This window comes from Pteropus medius, unplaced genomic scaffold (genome assembly GCF_902729225.1).
Source record: "Pteropus medius unplaced genomic scaffold, Ma_sr-lr_union100, whole genome shotgun sequence".
Taxonomy (NCBI): Eukaryota; Metazoa; Chordata; class Mammalia; order Chiroptera; family Pteropodidae; genus Pteropus; species Pteropus medius.
This window is the reverse complement of record NW_024342471.1, coordinates 20,605,388-20,630,585: the sequence shown is the minus strand read 5'-3', so window position 1 is coordinate 20,630,585 and position 25,198 is coordinate 20,605,388. Positions and strand designations below refer to the sequence as shown.

Here is a 25,198-nt window from a genome sequence, read left to right as displayed (position 1 = left end):
ACTGACACTCTCCGTAAGAAAACGTGACCACGCAGAGGAAGGAAAGCTTTGGGGAAGAAGCCAAGCAGGTGCTCCCACCTAAACTGCCCCACGGATTGGTAAAACTTGGGTATTTGACTTTGTAAAATAGAAAATTGTATGTGAGTGTTATCCTAGAGTTTGATGCCGTGTGTTTTTTCCATCTTCTGGGTTTGCACAGTTCTAATGTTCAGAAAGAGAAAGAACTTCCCTGTTTCAAACAACACGCAAATTAAGGTGTGACTTTTGGCTCCATTTTTCATTATATATAGCTATCATCTGTTCTGGAATAAGCTGGATTTCTTCCACTGAGTTCATATCTCCTTCTGTCAAAATGCATTTTAAAGCTTCGTGTTTCTTTCTAGAATATCGACCATAATGTAACAACAGATTTCTAAAGCTTAAATGTATATTAATCACGATGCCAACAACCACAATCTAATATAGTCCTTACCTTTTACTGACAATGTGAATTTTAATTAGGTGCATAATGCATAATTAAGAACTGAAACGCGGAATATATTTTTGGTCCTGTTAACTGTGTGTAAGAAATCCTAGCATGGAATGAAGTTAGGCTCCCTGCTGCAAAGACTTAACGTTATACAAATTAAATGAATGACGGCTACAATTGGGTTTTCAAAGACATTTTGACGACTCATTCAAGATGGCTGTCAGAAATTGGAAACAAGCTTTGTGTTCATCAATGGAGTAGAGGAATGAGCAAATAAATTGTTGTACATCCATACTGTAAAATGCATGCTTTCCTCAAAATAACGATGTAACTCCGTAGGTGCTGATGTGGAAAATGCTCCAAGATATATTATGAACATCATCATACATAGTAGGACTCCCTTTAGCTAAAAACATATATGTGTGTTTATGTGTGTATATATGCATGCACATGTGTATGTTTGTGTGTAGGGATGTGTTCGTATAATTGCATACATACACACTCGGACGCATTCAAAAACCTGAAAAAGAATCTGAAATAACAGACGTGAAATGTAAGCATCAGTTAGCTCGACAGCAGAGGTTGGCTAACTGTTTAAGTGAAGGGACGGATCGTAAATATTTCCAGTTTGGTGAGCCACACAGTCTCTGGTGCAACTACTCTACTCTGCCCTTACAGCGTGAAAGAAGCTAAATGATGTGAAGGGAAAAGGTGTGATTGGGTCCCAATAAAATTTATTTACAAAAACAAGCAGGTTGAGAGGGCAGCCGGGGTTGGCCGGTGGGTAATAGGTCACACTTTGCCAAGCCCCACTCTAGAGAAATGGGTGTTATTTGGGCAGAGGGTATCAACAGATCGATGAAGAGGGACTTCTAATACTGACTCTATATACATTTGATTTGTTTTAAAAGCACTCTTACTTACAATTTTCTTTAAGACTTAACTGCCATATATTAAAATTGGATGAATTTACATTTTTTAATTTAGATTTTTTTACTTTAAATTTGAGTATATTTAAACAAACTACCAAAATACAAATAAACAAGCCGTTTTGTGTCCTCTTCCAGGTCAGTATTTGACACTTTATCTCCATAAGGTAGGGATTTTTATCCTCACTTCGTAGATGAGACAGTAAAGGGTATGGAGTCAAATAAGCAGCTTCTAGAAGCTAGCTCTCTTGGGTTTAATCCCAGATCTGTCTCTTCCTAACTTTTAGACGTTACATAAATCATTTGACTTCCCTAAGCCTTAGCTTCAGCTTCCTCAGCTACAAAATGTCACTTACAACACACTTTCCCTGTAGTGGAGAGACATATACATATACAACTTTCAACCCAGATTCTTACTTATAATACACTCAGTGACTCTGAGCTATTAATACTATACCTCCAAATTAAACACAATTTCTTTTATTAAAAAAAAAAACAGATATTTTTATAAATTGCTGATTTTTGGCTATAAGTGACTTAATTTACTACCAGCTGTAAGTTCTGAGTAATCATTGTGTGTATGAAAGACAGCTAAACATTCCCAGGAGACAATCTCCCTTTCTTCCTTTTAATGATAGAAGTTCTGGCATGTTAGCTGGGCCCACAGCCACCCAGATAGAGAATACATTTCCCAGGTTCTCTTTTAGCTTAATGTGGCCATGTGACTTCACACTGTCCAAGAGGATAGGAGTGGAAATGAAGAGTGGAACTTAAATACAAACTGTGTACCCCTTGCTGCAGGTGGCAATCACGAACCAGGCTTGGTGGTGTCAAGGGCAGCACTCCAGGAGATGGCAGAACCCCCAGAGAGAAGGAATCTAGGTTATCTTCGACATCACTGAAACACCCTTAACTGTCTATCACCTAAGTTCTTTGGATGAAAGAGAATATACCTTAGTCAATGAATGTTAAAATGGGGATAATAATAGAATTGCATTAGTTAGAGCAACTCTAACTAATGTTAGAGTTAGGTGATGGTGCAAATTGGCCCAAAAATAGAAAATGCTCAAACACAATTGACACATTTCTTGCTGACGTAGCAGTACTCAGTAGGTCCAGATCGGTGTGTCTGTGGTTGGGAGAGGAAGGATCTCGGCTTCACGCTGTCATTCAGGGCCAGAATGAGAGAGTACTGCCATCTTCAAGAGGTGGCCTCCAGCTTACAGTGGTCCTCTCCACCCCAGAGGAAGAATCATGCTAGAACTACCGTATGACCCAGCAATTCCACTTCTTGGTATTTATCTGAAGAAATCCAAAACACTAATTCAAAAAGATATACACACCCCTGTGTTCACTGCAGCATTATTTACAATAGTCGAGGCGTGGAAGCCCCCTGAGCATCCGTCAGTAGAGGAATAGATAAAGAAGATGTGGTATGTGTACACCAATGGAATACTACTCAGCTCTAAAGAAGAATGCAATCTCACTATTTGCAACAACATGATTGGACCTCGAGAGTATTATACTAAGTGAAATAAGTCAGACAGATACCGTATGATTTCATCTATATATGGAATCTAAAATACAAAATAAACAAAATAGAAACAGACTCGCAGATCAGAGAACAAATTGATGGTTGCCAGATGGGAGGAGGTTGGGAGGCTGAGCAAAAAAAGCGAAGAGATTCAGAAGTACAAATTGTCAGTTATAAAAACAGGCACGGGGATGTAAAGTACGGCAGAGGGAATAGAGCCAGTAAAATTGTAATAATTATTATGTGTGGTGTCAGATGGGTACTAGGTCTATCAGGGTGATCACTTCACAAGTTATATAAATGTCTAATCACTATTTTGTATACCTGAAACTAATATAATATTGTATGTCAATTGTAATTTAAAAACTTTTAACTTTTTTTAAAAGAACCACGGAAGATCATCACATATAGATATTTATGCGCCAGGCCTAGAAGTGGCCCAAATTACTTCTACTCAAATTCTATTGGCTGGACCTGCCACATGGCCACCCCTTACTGCAGGAGGGGCTAGGAAATGTAGTACAGCTATTGTCCAGGAATGGTTTTATTGAACCGTTAGCAATCTCTGCTGTTAGCTTCATAGCGCTATGTAAGCCCCCAGAGGGCAAAACCTTTGTCTATTTTTTTCACCAGTATCCCCAGTATCTAGAACAGAGATCAGCAAACTTTTTCTATAAAAGGCCAGATAGTAAATATTAAGACTTTGAATGCCACAGGTCTCTGCTACAGCTACTCAACCCTGCCATTGTAGAAAAAAAGCAGCCACGGACAACATGTAAACAAACGAGCATGGCTGTGTTCCAGTAAAACTTTATTTACATAAACAAGCAGAGGGCCAGATTTGGCTCATGGGCCCTAGTTTGCTGACTCTGGTTTAGAACGGTGGCTAACGCTACGGTTGGTGCCCAATAAATGTTTGCTAAAGGAATGATGGGGAGCAAATAATACTACCGTACAGATACGTCCTGAGGAATAAATAAAACGTGGCATGAGAAGTTTCAGCCCAGTGCCTGATGCATAGTAGGTGCTCCATAAATGCTATGTTCTCATTATTTGGAGAGATAAAATAGAAATAAAATGTATTTCTAGAGGAGCAACCAGTGTAGTAGAGGAGATTGGTATTTCTAGGAAAATAATTAGAATAGCTTTCACGTGAAGTTACAGAAGCGTGTCCAGGGCTCAGACGTAATACGGGCGGGTTAATTCTGGGGAGGAGAATGTGGGCCAAGGAGAAAATCACAGCGGGGGAAACCTAAAAGGGGGAGTTGAAGAATTTAAAGGGACCTGCACGAGCATTCTAAGAAATAAAGTTTTTTTTCACTTTTCCAAGCGAGACACTCATCAAAGGAAAGCTGAGGGCAGATGCCAGAAACTGTGTCGATGTTCCCTCTGCCTGTAAATCCTCCTCCCTCATCCTCTCACATTTAGTCCCCACTCACCAGTGAAGTACCAGCTCAGTCATTACCTCCTGAGGGAAACCGATGCGACCCGCCCTTCCTGTAAATTTATACTCAGCTGACTGCACGTGTGAGTGCGCAATGTCCGCTTCTGCAAAAAACAAACAGCAGGACTGCATCGCTCACTACCCTCTGTTTAAGGCACGTAGAGGGGACTCGATCATTGCTGATCGAATGAAAGAATAAATTCTGCATATATTATCTCACAGGGCCTTGAATAAAGATAACGGGAGGCTCTAACTGATGTCAGAGCTACATGTAGGAAGCTAGATGAGGTGATAACGTTGACAGGATTTGGTAAAATCTTAAGTCTTCAGAGGCAATAAAATGCAACCGTGAAACGGCGGGCTCGAACTATCTCTGCAACTTTTTTGTACATCTGCAATTATCCCGAAAATGAAAGTTAATATTTTTTTTTAAGTGGCAAACTCTAGAGCTGACCGCTGGGACTGCCATGTGTTTATTCAGCATCACTGGGTGCTCACGCACACCGATCGGCTCATCTGTCAGCTGGGGACGGCAAGAATGAAGGCCCGGACTCCGTGGAGGAAGCTGCGATGACGTTCTCACACACGCTGAGCTCTCAGTCACTGTCAGCTACTCCTATCATTGCTTTTTTTTTTTTTGTCCTCCTACCACTTGAGAGTTAAACAGGAGAGCCATTCCCCGTTCTGCCAGAGATGAGCCACAGTGACGAACGCAGGTAATGGAGCACAGGGTGGAAGAGATTCGGTTCCGAGTAATCATCTCATTGCATTCTCTGGACGTTACCATGACTTCATTTCCTTCAGAAGATTCACAGACATTTGCACACCGAGGCAGGGAAACAGAGCTAGCTACTCAGGGTGAAATTAGGTCAATATTGATCGAGAAGGTCAAAGGACATTCAGACACACTGCCATGTGCACCTATTAAGCTGATGTATAATTGACATTTCAAAATTAAGACCGTGGGCTTAAAGATGAGAAGATGACTCACAGATATTATGTGTATATACATTTATTTATCAACTCCGTGTTACATACACACTCAAGTCATGAATCTGTCACTTGATAATTCAGGGTCAGATGCACATACGGACTCACAAGTCAACAGTATCACTTCTTTATCAATAAAACGTATGTGTGTCAGTGTTTTGTAATAAAAAGCTGACAGTGATCAAGTGCCTTCCTATGTCAGAGGCTTCGGACTAAGCATTTTATAGACACCAAGTCTGTTTAATAAATATAAGGACCGATGAGCTGGGTTTTATTATCATGTCCACTTTACATAGGAAGAAGCTGATGAAGGTAAAGCAACTCGCCCTGGATACCACCACCAGGGAAGACAAAGGAGGGATTTCAACACTCGGAAAGAGCACGGACCTATCCAACACTAGCTACCGGTGGTGGTGGTGGTGGTGGTGTTAGCAGCCAGTACATGGAGCAAAAAGACCAATGAATGTAATCATTAAAAAAACATAAAGTGAAAAGTTCAATGTTTAGGTACTAAAACTGGAATAATTTCAAACAATACAATTTAGCTCCATTTGTTATGATTATCCATTTACCTGGCCTTTGAAATGAATTCTTACCTACCAGACCCAAGCCTGGATGGCAAACAGCATCTTGACTGAAAGAAAGAAATTATTTCTAGTTTAATGGAAACTCTGTAAGTTCCTAAACACAGCTTATAAAAGTACAGAATGATAATAGTTTCAATAAAAAACTTAATTCTAATTAAAATAAATAGAATTATAATAGCATAGGCAAGAGAGGGGAAAAAAAGCTGTGTGATTTAATCTTATCTCACATCAAAATAGTGAAACCACGATAAAGGAATGGAACAGTATCTACTAAAGTGGGGTGCGGGGGTGGGTAACGAAATGTCCTTTTACCAATTTGAAAGATTTACCCCAAGACCATTCAAGAAAAGCGACCAAACTATATTCTTGGGAAAGTATAGACTCGCATTAACATTTTCTTCCATTATTTTCTTGACATTGAAACAGGAAGGCAGATGATACAGAGTTTTTTGAGTCAGGGCCTTTTTTGGACAGAAACACGCAAAGCTCTCTCTGATAAGGAAGTGGAGTGGGCAGCCCCTCTGTACCCGTCACTGTCAGAGCCAGGTCCTCATCACCTCTGTCAATGACGCTGACATCCAAGGCCAGCGGCACCTGCATTTTTTGTGCCTGAGGGATTTTGTGCCTCTGGAGACCAGTTGGCCATTGAAATGGTAGCAGTCTCAGCAATTCACACGCCTCCGAAAGCAGCCCTCAGCCAAAGGACAGTGTTGGTGTCCCTACCTCCTCAGAGGGAATAACTGCAAGGCATTTTGTACCCTGGCTTCCAGAATGTTCCAGAAAGCATCAAGCTTCAGTCACCTACGGTGGGCTCTGTCTTGATACAACTTTCTTTCCTCGCTCCTCACCTCTTTCTCGGTATTTCCTGGTACCACCTCTCAAATAAACGACTTGCACTCAAATTTTTATCTCAAGTTCTGCTTCTGCGAGAACCAGAAATAAGACAGACTCTATGCACATGTTGAGAGAGAAGAAACTCGCAAAGACCCGGTTTTGCTCGGGTCCCAGATGGGAGATGGAAAGGAGGGTTGGGGAGATTCGAGGAGACTGGGGGAGAAAATGGAGTCTATTTCTCATCCCGCATCCTCTTGTCTAAACCCTCTCGTGGGAGTTGTTCCCACAAACAGGAGCTGGATGAATACTGATCCTACAGTTTGTGCGTATGGGAGACTCCACATGGCGACTCAGAAATGCCTGAGAGAGAGGCTGGTTTGTAGGAGTGAAGTTCTGTGTGGTGTTACAGGTAAAGGCTGTGAGGCAGGTAAGTGACCGGCCTTCCATCACTACCCCTGGTTGCTACAGCCTGGGACTCTGGGATGCTGGGGCGGTTGAGAAAGCCGAGGCTAATTATTTCCTAAACTCAACAGATACATTTAACTTGTCATATTCTAAGCAACGTGTTTAAAGTTCTCAATTCCTTTTCATAACAGATGGTAAACTTCTAGAAATCACATCCCAAAAGGTAATACTGCTTGTACATATAAGTAGTTATGAACATTTGAAAAAAAAAAAACTCTTGGATGATATATACATAGGGAGTGTTTTTTAGGCAATACCGTAAGAATTAAATGAAGAAGTCACTGTTGAGAGCAAAGCGATTTGCCCCCTCATCCAGACAACCGAGGGCATGTATTTAGACACAAATTTAAATGTATTTTTTAACTTTCTAAATGTATTTTTAGATTTTTTTTTTTCGGATGGTTATAAGTGTGGTCTCTGAAGACAGATAATCGGATCCAAATCCCGGTTCTACCACTTACTACTGGCTCTGCGACCTTAGGCAAGTTATTTATACTCACTAGGTCTCAATTTTCTCATTTGCGGAATGGGAGTTATTACAGAATTATTTGTCTCAAAGGGTTGTGGTAACCTTGGGCAACTTATTCAGCCTTTCTGAGTCATTAGGCTTTATACTTTGAGGAAGGGCTATGATTCTAAGTTAAGATAGTCATTGGAGAGACTTTTCACCCCTCATAGAGTCCCCCCACCCTACACCCTCCCCATTTAGGGCATGCATTCAACAAATACACCTCTACAGAGAGGTAAACAGTCAAATGGACAGGGCTAAGGGACCTGGAACCAGATTGTCATGTGGCTGCCATGCCTGAGTCTCTGACTCTCCTGATATTTTGTAAGAAGCCAGTATTCTTTTAATAAGTCCAGGCTTTTTCCGTTTTAACCAGAATCAGTCTGTTGCTTGCAGCCACAACCCCAACTGATGCTTCATTCCATCACCAGGCTGACACCTCTCCTGGGGACAGTTTCTCTGCCTCAGTTACACGTGTGACTAATGACTGAATTATAACCAAGCGCAGGTGCCAGAACTTTGACATTGTGCTGTGTGTGTGTGTGTGTGTGTGTGTGTGCGCGCGCGCATGCGGGTACACGTGTGCCCACACACACATATGCAAATGTTGAGGTGGAGAAAAATGACAAGAATCACAGCTTGAAACAAACATTTCAAGTTAAAACTTTCATAATGTAACTTAACATTTGTAGAATAAAGGATAATTTTTTCCATCATGCAAATAAGGTTCCACGAGCGCATCCTGGCTTGAGACTCCATAGAAGCCTACAGAGCACATGTGAGCCTGGGGAGTGGTTAAGAGCTCAGAATCCAGAGCGAGATAGGAGTTCTAACCCAGCCCCACCGATCATGAGCAAGAGGGTGCCAGGGAATCTACTGTGTGAGTCCTTGGCTTCCTCACTGGCAAAAGGCAGATAATCATTGTTCCCATCAGACGAGATTACTGTGAGGATTAAGTGGAAATGATCACGCTCTGCACTCAGTAAACGTGAAGCGATAGTGACGAAGGAGAGGCAGGTACTGAGTGTGTCGGGGACACGGGTGGCAAAGCCTGCAGGGGGCACGTTCACCTGCAGGTCTGAAGCAGATCGTGGAACAGAACTCGTCTCAGTGGAAGAGGCATTCGAACACAGTGAGACTGACCTACTACAAAAGGCCTTAGTCACCTATTAGAAGTGGGTAATTCTGAATAGAACATGGTTTGGGATCCTTGGACTTGTCTCCTGCCCAAAACCTTACTGGACTCTTATCCCCAAGTCTAATGGAGAAGTAGAAAAATGCCAGTAAAAAACTGAAGATGCTGCAGCCACAAAAACTCTGTAATACATGGGGTACCAGCGGACTGCCTGGGCCCCTCCATCAGTTATGGGCCTCTCCATTATAGTGGGGCCCCCTACACTTCCACAGCACACAGCACACCATGACATCTTGAGGGTCCCCATTTCTCAGTATTCCCTTCCACAAGGTGGATTTGCCCAATGAGAAGAAGATGTACCAGCAGCCCCCACGGTGCCCTCTGAATGCATGTTAGTCAGTGGTATTAGCCAGAGGGAGGCCACAGACATGAGTCCATGCAAGAAACCCTCAGGGACAGGACGAGGGCGGGACCAGCGAGGCACTCACCTCGGGCACAGAACGCAAGGGGCCACCAACAACACAGTAATCAACATAAATGATATTTTAAAGCAATCTTGCTAAAAATCAAAATATGCAAAAAAAAAAAACACAATGAACAAAATATCAACATTTTAAATGAAGACAGGGTCAGTACAACGGATGTTTCCTGACACCTCAAGCTCCAAAATGGCTTGGCATGGTGCCATCTCTGATCCTGTCTTTAAAATGTCGATACTTTGTTCGCCGTGGTTTTTGGGGGTTTTTTGCATGAATTTTGATTTTTGAAAATATCCTATTAAATTATTTGTCTTGATGATTGAGTTTTGGGAGCCCCCTTAAATTCTCTGCCGAAGACAAGTGCCTCATTTGCCTCGCCCTGGACGGTACCCAGAAATATTCACTGGGGAGGTGGGGCGCTTGATGGTGGAGAGCTGAGCAGGAGGGATCGAGAGGCAGAAAAACGTGAGTTATCCTTGTCACTGTGACCATCCCTCCCCCCTCCCCTGCCACTGTCACTCACTAACACAGGTCAATACTAGGCATGCTGGGAACCATTCGAATAATATTGACATTTTTGGTACAGAGTCAAAAATTATATTAAAAGTTAAATTTGTTTTTCAATGCTGAGGGCCTGGTTCCTTCCCTGTCCTGTTGCTGTCCTCCAGGCCCTACCACACACACACACACACACACACACACATGCACGCACACACACATGCACACGCACACACACACGCACGCAGGAAGTTTGTCAGCAGCTAATCTGAGCCCATCTACTGCTCCTTTGTCAGTAACGGCATATCTCTAGGTGGGGACACAGCGCTGCATACGAAATGCGGCCTGTCCGCCTCGCCTTGCACACTCACACTTCAGGAGGCTCAGGCTGGCGCTGACAGACAAAGGCTAATTGGCAGGCTCCAGTAGTCAGTTTCTGATGACACAGTAGAAATAATAAAAGACAGAGATGGAAACAAAGAAAGTTTAGAGGGGATAATAAAGGAAATATCTATACCGTGAGCGTTTGCAGACGAGAGGAGAGGGCCATTGGAGACAGAGGGGAGGCCTGCTCTCGGTAAACAAGAAAGAATGAGAAACAAAGGCATGGAAATGCCATCCCGGATAGATCACGGGAAGGCAGATCAATGCACGGACAGATACATACATCGACAGAAACGCAGATGAAATAGGTAATTCGACATTTGATACTCCAAGCCTGCCATTTGCTAGAATTCGGTGACAGACATACGCGAGCATATACAAGTTCAATTTAGTAATAAGCGCAGAGTTCAAATTATAAAGTCAAATAGTGAAGCAAATGATTCAACTTCAGGGAATGACTACAATATCTGTTTACATACCCACGGATGCCCTGGAGTATTCAGGAATATTTTTATTTCTCATTTGCTACTTCGCCCATTATTGAATTCTATAAAATAGGAAAGAAAAAAAAACATCCAGAGGGAAGGGGAAAAATAAAAACAAATAACTATATTGCTTGTAGAGGTCAACCTTGTCTTAAGGGAAACTTAAGCAGCCGATTGCATTCTTACAGGAAAACCGATTTAAGATTTCTGCTTAAATTAATGTGATTAAAAATCCTGCTTTTAAACCGCATGAATGTAAGATTTTTGTGAGGCTTGGTTTTGTTATATCAAACTGTGTGTATGTTTGGGGGGCGGGGGCGGGGTGGGTGGGTAACATGCTTTTTTAGCAGGAAAATGATCAACTTTTTGCTGCTTTTGTTTCAGAGAATTTCCCTGCCCAAGGAAATGACCTAGTTTATGGCTTCTCTGCATTAGGGCCTGTTACGCCAATGTGCACACAAAGACAAAAAAAAATAAATAGCAACAATGGGAAATATTGTTTTGATTTTTTTTTTTTTTTTTTTTAAGCATAAGCTTGGTTTTATGTATGGAAAGCACTCCAGAGTTCTTTGACCAAAATTCAGTTCCGTTCACATCTATGTGCCTATCTGCGGTGGGCAGGCCACAGTTCCAACCCTAAAGGTCATCGTACGATAGAGCAGTGGTCTCAAACTGTTGGCTGGGGCCGAGCTGGGCTACAGATGTGTTTCGTTTAACCCTCGCTTTATAGCACTGCAGAGCACATTAAATTTTATTTTTTTATTTAGCTACCAACATTTAAAAATTAGGAGATTTCATGTAAAATTTCAGGGTTCTAGCTTCTCTTAAAAAAAAAGAAAAAAGAAAAACCTGACAATGTGATAACATTAGGTCTACATTCCCACATGACAACATTGGCCTGACTGGTGGCCGCCCCCTTTTCACAGAGCAAGCTCTCCCCACTTCTCCCCAGGGCCTGCCACTCCCTGATGTCCCCTGACATAGAAAGCTGAGTCTCATTTATCATTATGCTTAAACTATTGTTTTCCTCATAGCAAATTTAAGAAACTTGCATAATATTCCTGGTATCCACCTCTCCATCAAAAGTCAGAAAATTAAAGCCAGACCAAGCAATGCACATTTTCTCAATTTCAGCTTAGTTGATTCACTTAACTCGTAGGTCCCTGTAAAAGGAACAGCTAATATTTATACAGCTCTTACTATGTGTCAATTTTCTCAGCCCTTTACATATTTAAATTCATTTCATCTATGCCTCTGCTCTATGAAGTAGGTGCTATTATGAACCAGTTTCACAGATGAGGAAACTGAGGATCAAAGAGGTTAAGCGACGTGATCGAGGTCCAACGCTAGCATTTTGGCAGGACCCTGCAGGCATTGGCATGCGCGCCTGGCACACATATATGCCTTGGCACACATATATGATACAAGCCTGTAAGAAAGAGAGCTAACATGTGTTACCTGCCTAGTATGTTCCAGATACCAGAAGAAGTTCTTAAAATATAAATTGGTATAAAAAGAAAACTTATGGTGGGTTGCAAAAAGGCTACAAATACGATGCTTCGAAGACGAAAAAGAGGAAACAATTATGTCGAGTGCTCAGAAGCAGCTCGGAAGGAGTTTTCATTGAGAAAATGAAAGTCGTAGTGGGCCTAGAAGGCTACGAAGGAGTAAAATACACAGAAATGTGGCTTGGAACATGACGGTCTTTAGACAGAGGAACCGAATAAACGGAAGATGCAAATGGAAAACGGAGCACACGGCCCAGGAAGAAAAAGGGCAAGACGAAGATGGATCTGGATCAGCTTTCTTCCTACTTCTTGAGGTGCTAGCAATGTATCGCGCTTTCTGAGGAGACAGAGATGAACAGAGCTCGGACACCGCCCTCCAAGCATTTACACTCTGGCGAAGAAGGGTAAAATATGTGGAAGCATCACAGTTCAAGGGGGAAAGCGACCTGCTCACCCGACTGCCTGCCCAACACCTTCACCGCATCATCCCACAGGCACTGCACACCAGCATGGGACAACAAGGACCCGCCGTCTCCCACCGCGCCCCCGCGTCCCGGCTCCGTGAAGGAGGTCCTCCTCCTCCCAGCACCAGAGCTCAGACGCCGGGCACCCTCTTCTCTTACCCCTGTTCTCCATGCCCAACCTCCCCGTCACCACCCCCGCTAATCCCGCTTCCCCTAGGTTTGCAAAACCCATCTCCCCTCTTCTTGCCTTCCACTACGCCTTTAGCCCAGCCTGCCATCTTCTCGTCCAGACTAAACCTGTTGGATGCAAACGGCAGCAATTCAGGGGACATAGTAGCCTGCTCATTATCTCTACAGCTAGTGGTATAATGGTTAAGAACATGAGTTTTTGGAGTCTAACAAGACTGAGTTCAAAGGCTACTTTTATCCACTTACTAATGGCATATGACTTTGGGCAGGTTAGTCTCTCGGCTCCCTCTTCTAAAAAATGGGGTTAATAATAACATCAAACTTCCAGGGAGTTGTAAGGATCGAATTAAATAATCACAATGCTAAGAGCCCAGAATATAGTAAGTTCTTAAAAGTTACATTGTTTTTATTATAAAGGTTATTATCATTGTTATTAGATAGTCTAAAATGTTGACTGTTTTTAATAAACCAGGTCAGCCACATTGCTGCTCCCTTCCAGCGTGTAATCAAGAATTCCAGCAAACCTGAAGGTCCTCAGGGCCTCGGGAGCTGAGAAGCTAACCGGTGTGCTTTGCCTCAATTAAGAGCAGAGAAGTGGTTTCTTCTCTGTGTCATGATTTTAAGTAATATCAATGTTTCACAAAACTTATTAGTGTAGGTCTAGGTGAAACAAAAATAAGATAGCACACTGGGAAATTAATTTTAAACAAATTACATGTAAAATGCAAGGATTCATAATTTGTTTCTAAAGCAGTCTAATCTCAAGATCATACGTTTTGCTTTATGACGCTCCCAGTTTTAGATTAATCATATTGTTTTTTTATTTACTACTCCATATAATAATTGGCTTATCTGTGATATTAATATGCATGAATTTTTTTAGTTTGCTTCTTCAAGAAAGCATTCAGCCTGATGTTTATATGTTGATTTTAATATGCAATAGATGTGTTTATATGCAGATTAAATTGGATTGCGTTTATACTAAACAAGAAAACCAAAATGTAGAGAGGTACTCAGACCTGAGTAACTCTCATTAGAGTATAAGAGTCCACGACAGAATTTTCCACTCATTCCCCTCTAATAGCATAGCAGTAGATCCAAACTTACCCTGTCTGATGCTGCATGCATTTCTAGAAAGATGAAGAAGTATTTGACTCTGGGCTTCTCTTGTAGCTATGTTTCTCAACGGGGAACAGGGAAAGGTTTTGACCCTCAGAAGACATTTGCAACATCTGGAGACACTCACGGTTGTCACAACTGGTGGGGGTCGGGGAGAGAAGACGTCACTGGGATCTAATGGGTAGAGGCCAGGGACACTGTTACACATCCCGCAATACACAGAACAGCCTTCAAAACTAAGAATTATCCATCCCAAAATTATGGTAGTTCGGAGGTTGAGAAACCCTGTCCGGTAGGAAGAAATGTCTCAAATGAAAAATGACTAAAAATGTTTGCGCTGCACCAAGTTGGGGCTACGGACTCTCAAATATTTCCTACAGCCTTCGCTCTACAAAAGTAACACTGCTGTCTGTTTACAAGCAAATGATTTCTGTATATTTATCTCGACTCATTTATTCAAGAGATAGAGTTCCTGTGTGTCAGAGACTATTACAGGCAAAGTCTTCACAGAGGTTACATTGATAGGTTGAGACATAGATAGGTGTATAGGCAGATAATAAATAGACTTGACAGCAGGGGTAGGTAAGTGCTCTGAAGACACATGAAGCAGGCTAAGGAGAAGGCCTTCCCGGAGTCATGACATCTGAGCAAGACCTAACTGAAGCGAAGAAGGGATCCGTGCGGACCCCTGCGGGCAGAGAGAACAGAAAATGCAGAGGCTGTGAAGTGGGAATGCGCTCGACATCACCAGGGAGGAACAGGAAGTCCACTGCATTATAGGGACGTGACCAGGAGGGAGAGAGGAAGGAAACCAGGTTAGAAGCAGTGAGGGGCTAAAGCATGCAGGGCCCTGAGAGCCCTGCTGAGGCCTTTGGACAGTGAGTGTGACACCTGCATAGAGATAAAGACAGAGATAGAAAATAAAGGTATACGTATGTGTCTTCTAATTCCAAAAGTACTACATAATCATTGTTTTTAAAAATATTAAACATTAAAGATACAATATTTGAAACCACACCAAAACATTAATATATATTAGTGCATGTGCGTGTGTACATGTGCTGCATAACATGCCATCGGTGACAGACCACGTACACCACATATGTTATGGGTGGTTCCATAACATGACACTCGAGCTGAAAAATTCCTGCCACCTAGTGACGTCTCGGCTGTCATGTTGTAGAGCATCATGCTACTCAACTGTGTGCTGGTGTGAACAGACCCATGTGCCGTTAGTTGTACAAAAGTATAGCACATTCAGTTATGGCAGTGGGCCACAGCATCTCGGTTTGTGCAAGTACACTCTATGGTGTTTGTACAACTAATGACACACTTCCTAGAATATATTCCTGTCCTGAACTGGAGCATGTCTGTATATATTTAGAGGTGTCTATTCCTCCAAATTTTTTTTCACGAACACTATGTACTACCTATTTATTTATTCATTACAAATACATATACACAAAAATATACTTTTTTGGAAACTTTCTTCTTTTCCCCACTTATTTCTACAGCCCAAATGGTTTTGTTTCATTTTGTTTAAAGTTTCCAGCTACGCACTCAAGAACAGCAAGGGAAGGAGAAAATATTTAAATAAATTTTATTTAACATCCTCTTCTTTCTACATTTAGCAGGAAAGTAATCAAGAGAAAAAATAAACAAGAGATTCAGACCAACAAATAACACAAATATTGGAAGGGCTTTAAGATAGTAGTGTTCTCTATTTTTAAACTGCCTACTTTCTGTCCTTCACTAATGCTTTGTAATTTTCTCTAGAGATCTTACACAGCTTTTGTTTGTTTTTGCCTGGGTGTCATGGCCTTTCTAGAACACATCACTTCCCTGTTTAAAACATCGCAAAGTGTCCCCATGGACTGCTGGATAAAGGCCAAGCTCCATAGCTTGACACACCAAGCTCGTCTTCATTAAAATTTCCCAACCACACCTTCTGAAGTGGCGGCCATTTTCACAAACATGTTCTGTTCTTTCAAACACCTTCTCTTTGGTGCCTTATTCCTTCTATAGAAAACAACCTTTTATTTATTTTTTCTTTACCTCTGAGACAAACTTATTTGCAGGGAGGGGGCAAGAGAATTAAAATGTTAACCAAGCTATATTCAGAGGCTGCAACATGCTGATCAGCCCTGCGGCTGGGCCAGGAGGACACCTGCAGAACAAAGGAAGATCTGGGCTGGGATTGCTGACGACCCACTCACTCTCCACTGCGCAAGGGAGCAGAAAAAAACATGGTGCCCTACGCAAAATAAAATCATTCATTCCCTATGGCTAAAACCACGAGGAACCCATAGATTAAAGGTTGGGAACACCCAACGGGCCTTTGCTCTACATATTCTTACCTTTTCATGCGACATACTCTTCCCCTTCCTCGCTGTGTGTCCATATCAAAGGAAATGGGTAAAACAAAGTCCTTAAGCCATAACTCACAGGAACTAAAGAATGACATACATACTGAATTCCCCAAACACGTGGTGTCCCTCTCACTCTCTGCCTATGAGAGGACACCACACTCTGTCTGTGGAGTGTGACCCCTTTTCTAATAAAGTTTCTCTTTGACTCTAATAAACTTTTCCTTTGACTCTAATAAACTTTCCTTTTAACTTTGGTGTATGTGTTGAATTTCGTTCTACACTCTCCACCAAAGGACCGTCTTCTCTCGGCGCAGGGATTGGTCTCCCCCCACCAACTCGGGGAAGTGTGTGCTGCCCGGCATCGACCCGTCTCAGAAAAACCGTGGATGGCCGTTCAATAAAGATCCAGTGCAGGGGTAAATTTTGAACTATTATTCTATTATTTCAGCTTAGCTCCCTCACCGCTGTTCCAAGGAACATTCTCTCCCAAAGGAAACACGAAGATGCCACAAGGACTCACTGTGAGACAGAAAAATTTGGCAGTATGTTTATAAAGGAAATAAGGGTCAGACTTGGACTGTAGACAAGGAGGAAGCACCACACAAGTGACAACATTGGGGAAGAAGTGGAGAAACTTGAATCCCGAAACAACGATTTGTGACCAATGGGTCTTTGTCCCCAGGACCATGGAGAAAGTAAGACCCAGTGCCCACGCGTCCTTGCGCGTAGATAGTGCAATCCGGCAATCAAGATGCTTACAAAGACCGGGGGACCTGGATTGCCTGAGTAGGGAGACAGATGGCAACAGAAATCCTTGGCCCCTCAGCAAGATATAATGGAAGAAAGCAGAAATGTTTGTATGCGCATTTCCTAACAATGGGTGAGGAATCCCCAAAAACCTCATGAATGACGATGCCCAGAAGTAAATGAGTCAGCTTAAGCGCATGCTAGATCCAGGAGCTGTGGAGCCATCTCACGCAGTATCAGTAAAGCAGACACTTTCCCGTTCTCCCAACTTGTCCTCCATCCTCATTCCGTGAACAGGAGGGAGGGGGTCAGAAACCGCTTTGAACACACTTGTAGACATGGAGCGAGGGAAGAAAGAAGATGTCGATGACCCTCTTTGCTGAGTGCAGGCTTCTGCAGACAGCACGTGTACGGAGAGGGGATTTCATTTTAAGTCAAGTTCAGAGGTTGGCTTATTACACAGTACAAGACATTCTAATTTCTGAACTAAGATTGTGTTTAGTAACTTAAAGTAACTGTAGAAATTTCTATTAAAATAAGCGATCAAAAAAATGATCTGGGGCAGGAGAAAAGCCTTCCTAGTTTAATAAAGTTTTAAGTGATAGTAACGGATAAAATAAAATTGCTTTATGTGTATCCCCCATTATTCCTAACTTGTTTAATGTTCTATTATATATACATAAAGGCACCGCTTAGCATAATTTCTTATACATGGTAAATTCTCAATAAATGTCCTTGAAAGAATAAAGACATCCTTGAAAATTACCATTTCAAGATGAAAGAGAAGAAGAGAAAGGGAGGTGCGAGAAAAGTGCCGAAAGGGAGGAGGAAGGAGGAGGAAAGGAAGAGGAAAGAGAGGAGGAGAAGGGAAGGAAGGGGAAGGGAAGGGAGGCAGAGGAGAGGGGAGGAGAGAGGAAGGGGGCAGAAGATAAAATCTCCATAGGTAATTCTAGCCCACTTTAATTTAAAATGACATGAAAATTATCATTCCATTTATTCCTGGGCACTTGAAATGTTCTCCCTTGAACCCATTCCTGTACATTATTAAATCAGTGAACTAATGACGTTGACAAGAACCCAGAGTTCCGGGGAGGAACAGGCTTAGGAACTGTATTTTCTCCCCAGAAAAGAGCAACATGATACCAAAAGCTCAAGTTTTCGACTAGTTATTCCACCAAAACATAAGCCTCCGGAAAATAAGGACTTTGTCTATACAAAATTTCCCCAAATGGCCAAACTACCTCTTGAAACACTCATCCCAGTAGGACCTATGCCTGTCAGTGGGGCTTTTCTCTCTACTCCTTGAAAGGAAATTAGGGTTTGGCCTCTAAGTACTGGGAAACAAGAGACCTTTGAGACAAGAGGGGTCGATTGCGCAGAGACATGTGGATATTCGAGATGCCCTAGCTGGCTTGACCTGAAGAAAAAAATGTAGGAGGTGAGAGAAAGAGACAGAACCGTGCCCTGCAGTTTGGAAATCAGCTCTGCCGCTGGTGCCTTAGGCTCACGGGTAGGACGGCAGAAGGCAAACTGTTTGCAAGTGCTTAGGGGTAATTTTTTTTCCAAAATCCTGGGATCAACAAATGTGACTTTAAAAGAGAGGAAGAAGAGGCTTGCAAACAAACTCCAAGTATATTTAAGGCAAAATATGTCAGAAAAGGGATTTCCCTAGAGTGGAAGGAGGATCCTGGCAGGATGGAGAAGGTGGATGCAAGCAAAAGAGAGAAAGAAGGAGCCTGTGGGCTCAGAGAGGTGGGAGGTCTGTGCTCCCCTTCCCTATAGCCCACGAGGAAGTCGGAAAGTCCCCCTAAAAGGAACAGTCATACAGCAAGCCTGGGTGAACAGGGCCCTAAGCATCTTCCGCAAAATCCCTTCATCCCGAAGACAGTTGCCTGGACCCAACTAATGATCATACAGTGGGACCTCTGGCAGGCTAAACATGATGTCTTGACCTTAATCACATTTCAGCCTCTAGCCCTAAGGTGGACCTGACAGAGGGACACCAGACAAGACCTTAGAACTGTCCTCAGGACCTGAAGAGGTGATTCATTACTCTTACCTCACTTCCAACCAGCCGGCTCCCAGCACAACCCTAACCCTTAACCCACAGTGTCTTGTGATTTTGTCCTATACAATCTGCAATCTACACATCACTGGGGCATTCAGGCTTTTGAGCATTCGCTTCCCGTTCTCCTGGATGGCTCAATTTGTCAATAAAATAGCCAATCTTTCTCCGTGCAATTCTCAGTGTTTATTGTTTGGCTTCACTAGCTCTGGGTGAATAAACTCTCTCTGTTCTGTAACATGAGGCCCCAAAACTGTAGTATAAACAGGAAAGATCAGAGCTCGTGGTTGCAAGCAACAGAAGCTAATTCTGATTAACTTCAATGGGAAAAAAAAAATCTATTCAACAACTCTTTGTAGCTCAAGGTCAACAGTGCTGGACATTGGACACCGATGCCCAAACAAGTTCTGGCTCTACCTGGATATGACCACTGTTACTGGCAGAGTGGATTCTGTGTGATCCTTGCTTCTTCCTGTCATGAACTTCTCGACAGACAGGCTGAGAAAGCACACGTCTGATGTTTCATCTCAGGAGTTGGGGGCAAACTTGGTCTTGTAAACCTGAGGGTTCCTCAGACTTGAGAAGGGAACTCAGATGCTCAGCAGCCGAAAATAATGACAAATAACCAGCACAAGGGGGAATCACCAAAAAGAACTGAGTTTAATTTTTCTGCCTACTCAGCAGAATGTGGGAGCTCCAAGCTAGCGAGCAGGCTGAGAGACACAGAATAAATTTCTATTGCGCATCTTCATTTGCAAACCAAAATTTATAGTACACACTCCACCATGATGGTGTTATTTTCAAAAGCCTGAGACAATGAGCTATAGACTCTGTGTTCATTAGCACCCAACTATCTAGTGCAGCAGTAAAGAGTCCAGACTCTCCCTCAGTTTCTGCCTCTCCCACTTACTAGCTGGGGATCTTCTCTTGTTTACCCAAGCACCCTATGCATTAATTTCCTCCATTGCAAAATGGGAATAGTAGTACCTATCTCATCGCATTATGGTCAGGATTTATAAGCTAAATGATGGATTGAATTAAGGGCCCCAATTCTTCTTTGTCCCTGTATCTATATCCAAATCACTTTACAGTCTTACTCAAGAAATAGATAGAGTCCCTTATATCTGGGTTGACCTTGTGACATGCGTTGGCCAATATATTATGGCGGAAATGATAGTGTGCCAGTTCAGAGCCCTGTCTGTCCTGCTTGGCCTTCTGTCACTGGCATGAGAACATGCCCAGGCTGGCCTGCCAGAGGACACAAGACAGGTGGAGTAGAGACGAGTCACTCATCACCCAGTGGCCCCAGCTGACACCCAGATATGTAAGCAATCCAGACAAAGGCCACTTAGCTGACCACCCTCAGGCAAGAGAAGTAAGGGCTTATGTCCTATGTCACTGAGCTTTTACAGCTGTTTGCTATGCAGCAATAGCTTAATGCTTCAGAATAGTAAAAAAATAAAAATAAAAAATAAAAATAATTAATGTTTAGCAAACAAAAAAAACTAAGCACATAATAACAACCCTATAAATGTTAACAAGCATACCAAAAAGGCATCTTCTGAAATGCTAGCAGCTATGTAATTTGAAAGAGCAAGGGCTAATATTCCATATAAAATTATCAACAAGATTCACCAGCCAAGGGCACTGTCCAAGCATAGATATTCTTAATGTCACAGGTAGAAAATGTCAGCCCTCTTCCTAAAACGGATCTGAGTGAAGGTTAAAAAATAAAGAACTTGCAGACCCCGGCTGTCTAGATTTGATGTCTACCAGAAGCATCTTTGGCCTTGCTGACTCAACACATAAGTTACATGTGATAAAACAGACCCTTGCAGCTCCACGTCCTGTTTAAGCCCCAGATCAATGGTTTAACTCGTATGTCAGGACAGGTAGACACCGCTACGTGATGGAAACGTTGTTTGCGATAAAATAATTTTTAGTGGCAAAAGCCAAGACAACCTCATCTGTTTTCACCGGTTTAACGTCAAATCAGCTCTTTAGAAGGTGAATTCCAGATGCACGTGAGTGTATTGTGGTGCAAGCAGATTGTTTTTTATCATCTCTGTTATTGCTCGCCTCATTCAGCCCTAGTCCTTTCCCTTACAAACTTAAGTTTTCCCCCCCAAAAAATCACTATAGTAATCACAAAATAGTTTTACTTTGCAAATCTCTTGAGATTATCAAAACTCTGTTCCCTGTGCTTCCAACCTAGGTGGTATATAATGAATTCAAAAATTCAATAAATAGAGCTCTATGGGCCTACTTTTTTCTCCTGGCTTCTATGATTATCGTAATTTGATTTTATAGTTTTCTGTCCTAAGCTACCAGCCAAGGAGTAGTCTTTACTGAGTCATGAACTTTCCCATCATTAAATGTCTACACCTATGTGCCACATATCGAATAACTACATTTCATCTTCCTGGAATAAATTTTAGTTGAGACACTGGGGAGCCTACGTATGATAAAGTTTCCTTTACACTTTCACGAAGTCCTTGTGGTATGGAGTTCCGGCTTTGTCTTTGACTCCTTTTCAGGGAGCATAAAGATTGTATAACACATCTTCCCTAGAGACCAGGACATATGTTTACAAGGACAGAAATCTGAGTAATTTCCCACTGCTCCAAAGGGAATATTAAACTCTTCTGCCATTCTGTAGTATATTATTTATGGTCCCTTTTTTGTTGGCTTTTTTTTTTTTCATTTGTAAGTTCCACTCCATGTCCTGATAGAAGGTGATAAAATGCTCAATATGTTAAAAAATCTTATCACTAAATCAGGAACAAACTATAAATTTTGGCCTTTGAAATCAAACTGACTGGTGAGGATCATTTTGCTCCTGAAATATTATAGTAGTGATCAATTTGCTGTAAAACTAAGCAGTTTAGCTCAGCAATCTATAGTTGGAAAGCAAGTTGTTCAAGAGGAAAGTTTATGCCTGGCCCAAGGGATAAATTAAATTTTATGGGGAAAATATGCATTATTACATGCGTATCTGTTTAACATATTATTCTTTTCCACATCAGTATAATAAATATTTTTAATCGTATATTTTATCTCGCATACGTATAGTGATGTGGTAATTTTATTCCTCCTGTATTGGCCCAAATATGTTCAATTAATCACAGAATAGAGAAGAGCTTTCAAATCATTTTTTAAAAATTCTAATATGCTTAGAAAATGTACATTCCTAGTGAAATGGAGTCAGTTTGCAACAGGAGAAGAGTTCAAATTATATTTCCTCAAAGAGTAAGCATCAACTTATCTACTTTATCTTTCCTCCTAATTTCAAACTCTTTCTCTCTGCATGGCAGCTTTCCGGGGAAAACGCTTGGGTTCCATTCGTAAGGAGTGATTCACTTTGAAGATCTTGTTCACTACATGTTAGTTGTAAGAAATCAAACAGGGTGTATGAAGTCAGGGCCTGTGCATACAGAAGTAATAAATCATGAGGACTCACATTAGTTGAGTCTCAGTATTTGACAGGCTTACTAGCATCATTCCATGTAATTCCCACAAAAATTTCGTGGGGTAGGAACATTGCTATGTCCCTTTCAGAGATAAGGACACTGAGCTTCCAAAGGCTAAGCAGTAGTTGGAGCAGAAAGGGAGAACCACTTAGGAAGCCATTCCCAGAATCTCCAAGAGAGAAAACAGCAGCCTAAAATAAGATGGTGGCAATGGGGGTGAAGATGAACCGGTGAATTCAAGAAATATTTGGAAGATGGAACCAATAGGGGCTGATGGTTTGGTGGCCATTCCCAGAGAAATGCATTTTCCAACATTTGCCAGCACAATCTATGTGTACATGAGAATGATTTAATACTGAAAAACCCAGGCATGCTTCTACATTTTCTCTCCATCCCAACTCTCTTGCACATAAATGAGTATAAAAGGAAATGTTATCTCAAACTTCAAAAGGTAGAAAGGAGGTTGAGTTTAAAGCTCATTAACAGTTCCATGTATCATGATGACTCTGGGGAAGAGGGGACAATTCTCCGCAGCATTTCTACGTGCCTTGCGACAGCTTTTGCCCTAGACTATCTTTTCAAGGATGTTTGTATAGCCCATAGCCTTGAAAAATAGAGATAGTCTGCTTCCAGGGCAGAAAGAAGATTTGGTTCCCGACCAGGATAATATAAATAACACCTCCCTAAGGTGTAAGGCGAAGGTTGGGTGGATTTGCCAGCAGCCCCCTTATAATATTGGAGGTTTCTTAAGCTCAGAGATCCTCAACTGTAACATAAACCCACTGTATGTGCAGAATCTACCCAGGCCACTCCACATCGCCCACATGGGACATGGGGTCAGGGGGGACAGACAAAAACATGAAGCTCATGCTGCCTGCTGTGTTGTGAGTAATAAAGTTCTTTGTTTCTGACCCAAGGGTCTCGCGTCTCTTGCCAGCATCCAAGAAACTGTGGCAAGCTCACCTGTTAGTTTGCAAAGTCAAATCTTAGTTCCCTGCAGCTCTTGACAGCTGTATTGCCCATTGTCTAGAGATTCTTTTTTTTTTTCTTTTTTTTTTTAGGCAAGGCAACCCTTGGTTGACCTCACAGATTACAAAGACCTTGTCAGCTTACAATCCCTTATTTTTTAGGCCTACAGCACCTGGTCTTCCTAGGTGATCTCCCATCCTAGTACTAACCAGACCGGACCCTGCTTAGCTTCCGAGGTCAGACAATCGGGCTTGTTCAGGGTGGCATGGCCATAGACTAGAGATTCTTAAAGTTAGTTTATTTTTAAAATATTATTATTAAATTAACCAGTCTTCTTCCATTCTCTCCAAAGGAACTAGAACAGCCTATCAATTCACATTTCTCGAATTCTACCATTTTAGATTTTTACTTCCTTTCCTCATTTTTCAGTTGATATAATTACATGGCAAATAAGTATTATCGCAACCCAGAAGTATGAATTATCACATCTATCTACACTTGTAAATGTCTTAACAACATTCCAAGTAGACTGTTCCATATAAACAAACTAGCATAAGCACTCCATTCATCAACAAATATTTACTGAGAGAGCCTTCTGAGTGCCAGACACTGCATGTGTAAGAGTGAAAGAGACGACACGATCCCTGCCCTTGGAGAGCTTCACGTCTAAATAGGAATGCAGAAAACTAATCGAGCAATTAACAACAAAAGAGATCAAGCATCATATTGGAGAGATGGTAGCTGCTGTCAAGGGGAGCTACACTGTAAGCTAATATTTGATATTACTCACGCATAGGAGGTGTTGACCAGAAAAACGTGAAGAGGTTGTGGAAAAGTGACTCAGCCTTAGAAACAGTTGATGCAAAATGCCGTAGGTGAGCGATGCTTAGTGCACTTATAAAACAGGAGTGGGCAAGAGAAAGAGATGAGGGGAAAGGTAGACAAGAAACAGGCGGGTGAGTTTTTGTAACCGTGAATAAGGATTCAGATCTTACCCTGCGAGCAATGAGAACCCAACAAAGACTCTTAAGCAAGGAAGTGACATGATCAAATGTACATTTTAGAAAGTAAAAATCAGTCTGGCTGTTGAATTGAGAACCCACTGGCAGGGGGAGGAGGAGAGGGGATGCTGTCATGTCACTGTAGGATTTTATAGCCATCCCTGACCTGTACCCACTAGAGAGATGTCAGTAGCACCTTTCTGGCTATGACAAAAAAAAAAAAAAAATCCTCTGGTGAGTAAAATCACCTCAGTTGAAGACCAGGATGGGAAGCCAGATGCTAAAAAGAAATGAAGGCAGCCTGGACCTTAGGAATGGAAGAAAAGAGATGGAATCAAGAGAAATATGGAAGAACCTTTAGGTTTATCACTGGTCTGTTTATACATCCCTGAGGAGGGTCCACTGGAGTGACCCATCACTCAACTAGTGTACAGAAATGAATTTTGCTACTTGTTTCTGCCTCTTATTTTAAGCAGAACCTACTGTTGTGCTTGTCTGTCTCATCCCTGCTAAGTTGTATACTTTCATACATATGTATGCATACTTTAAATTTTTG

The 25,198-nt window shown here is 42.0% G+C and overlaps 1 pseudogene; it reads right to left on the bottom strand.

Annotated features, from left to right (window-relative positions):
* Positions 1 to 23,801: 23,801 nt before the first annotated feature.
* On the bottom strand, positions 23,802 to 23,918 carry LOC120604177 (uncharacterized; annotated as a pseudogene).
* Between the last annotated feature and the right edge of the window lie 1,280 nt (positions 23,919 to 25,198).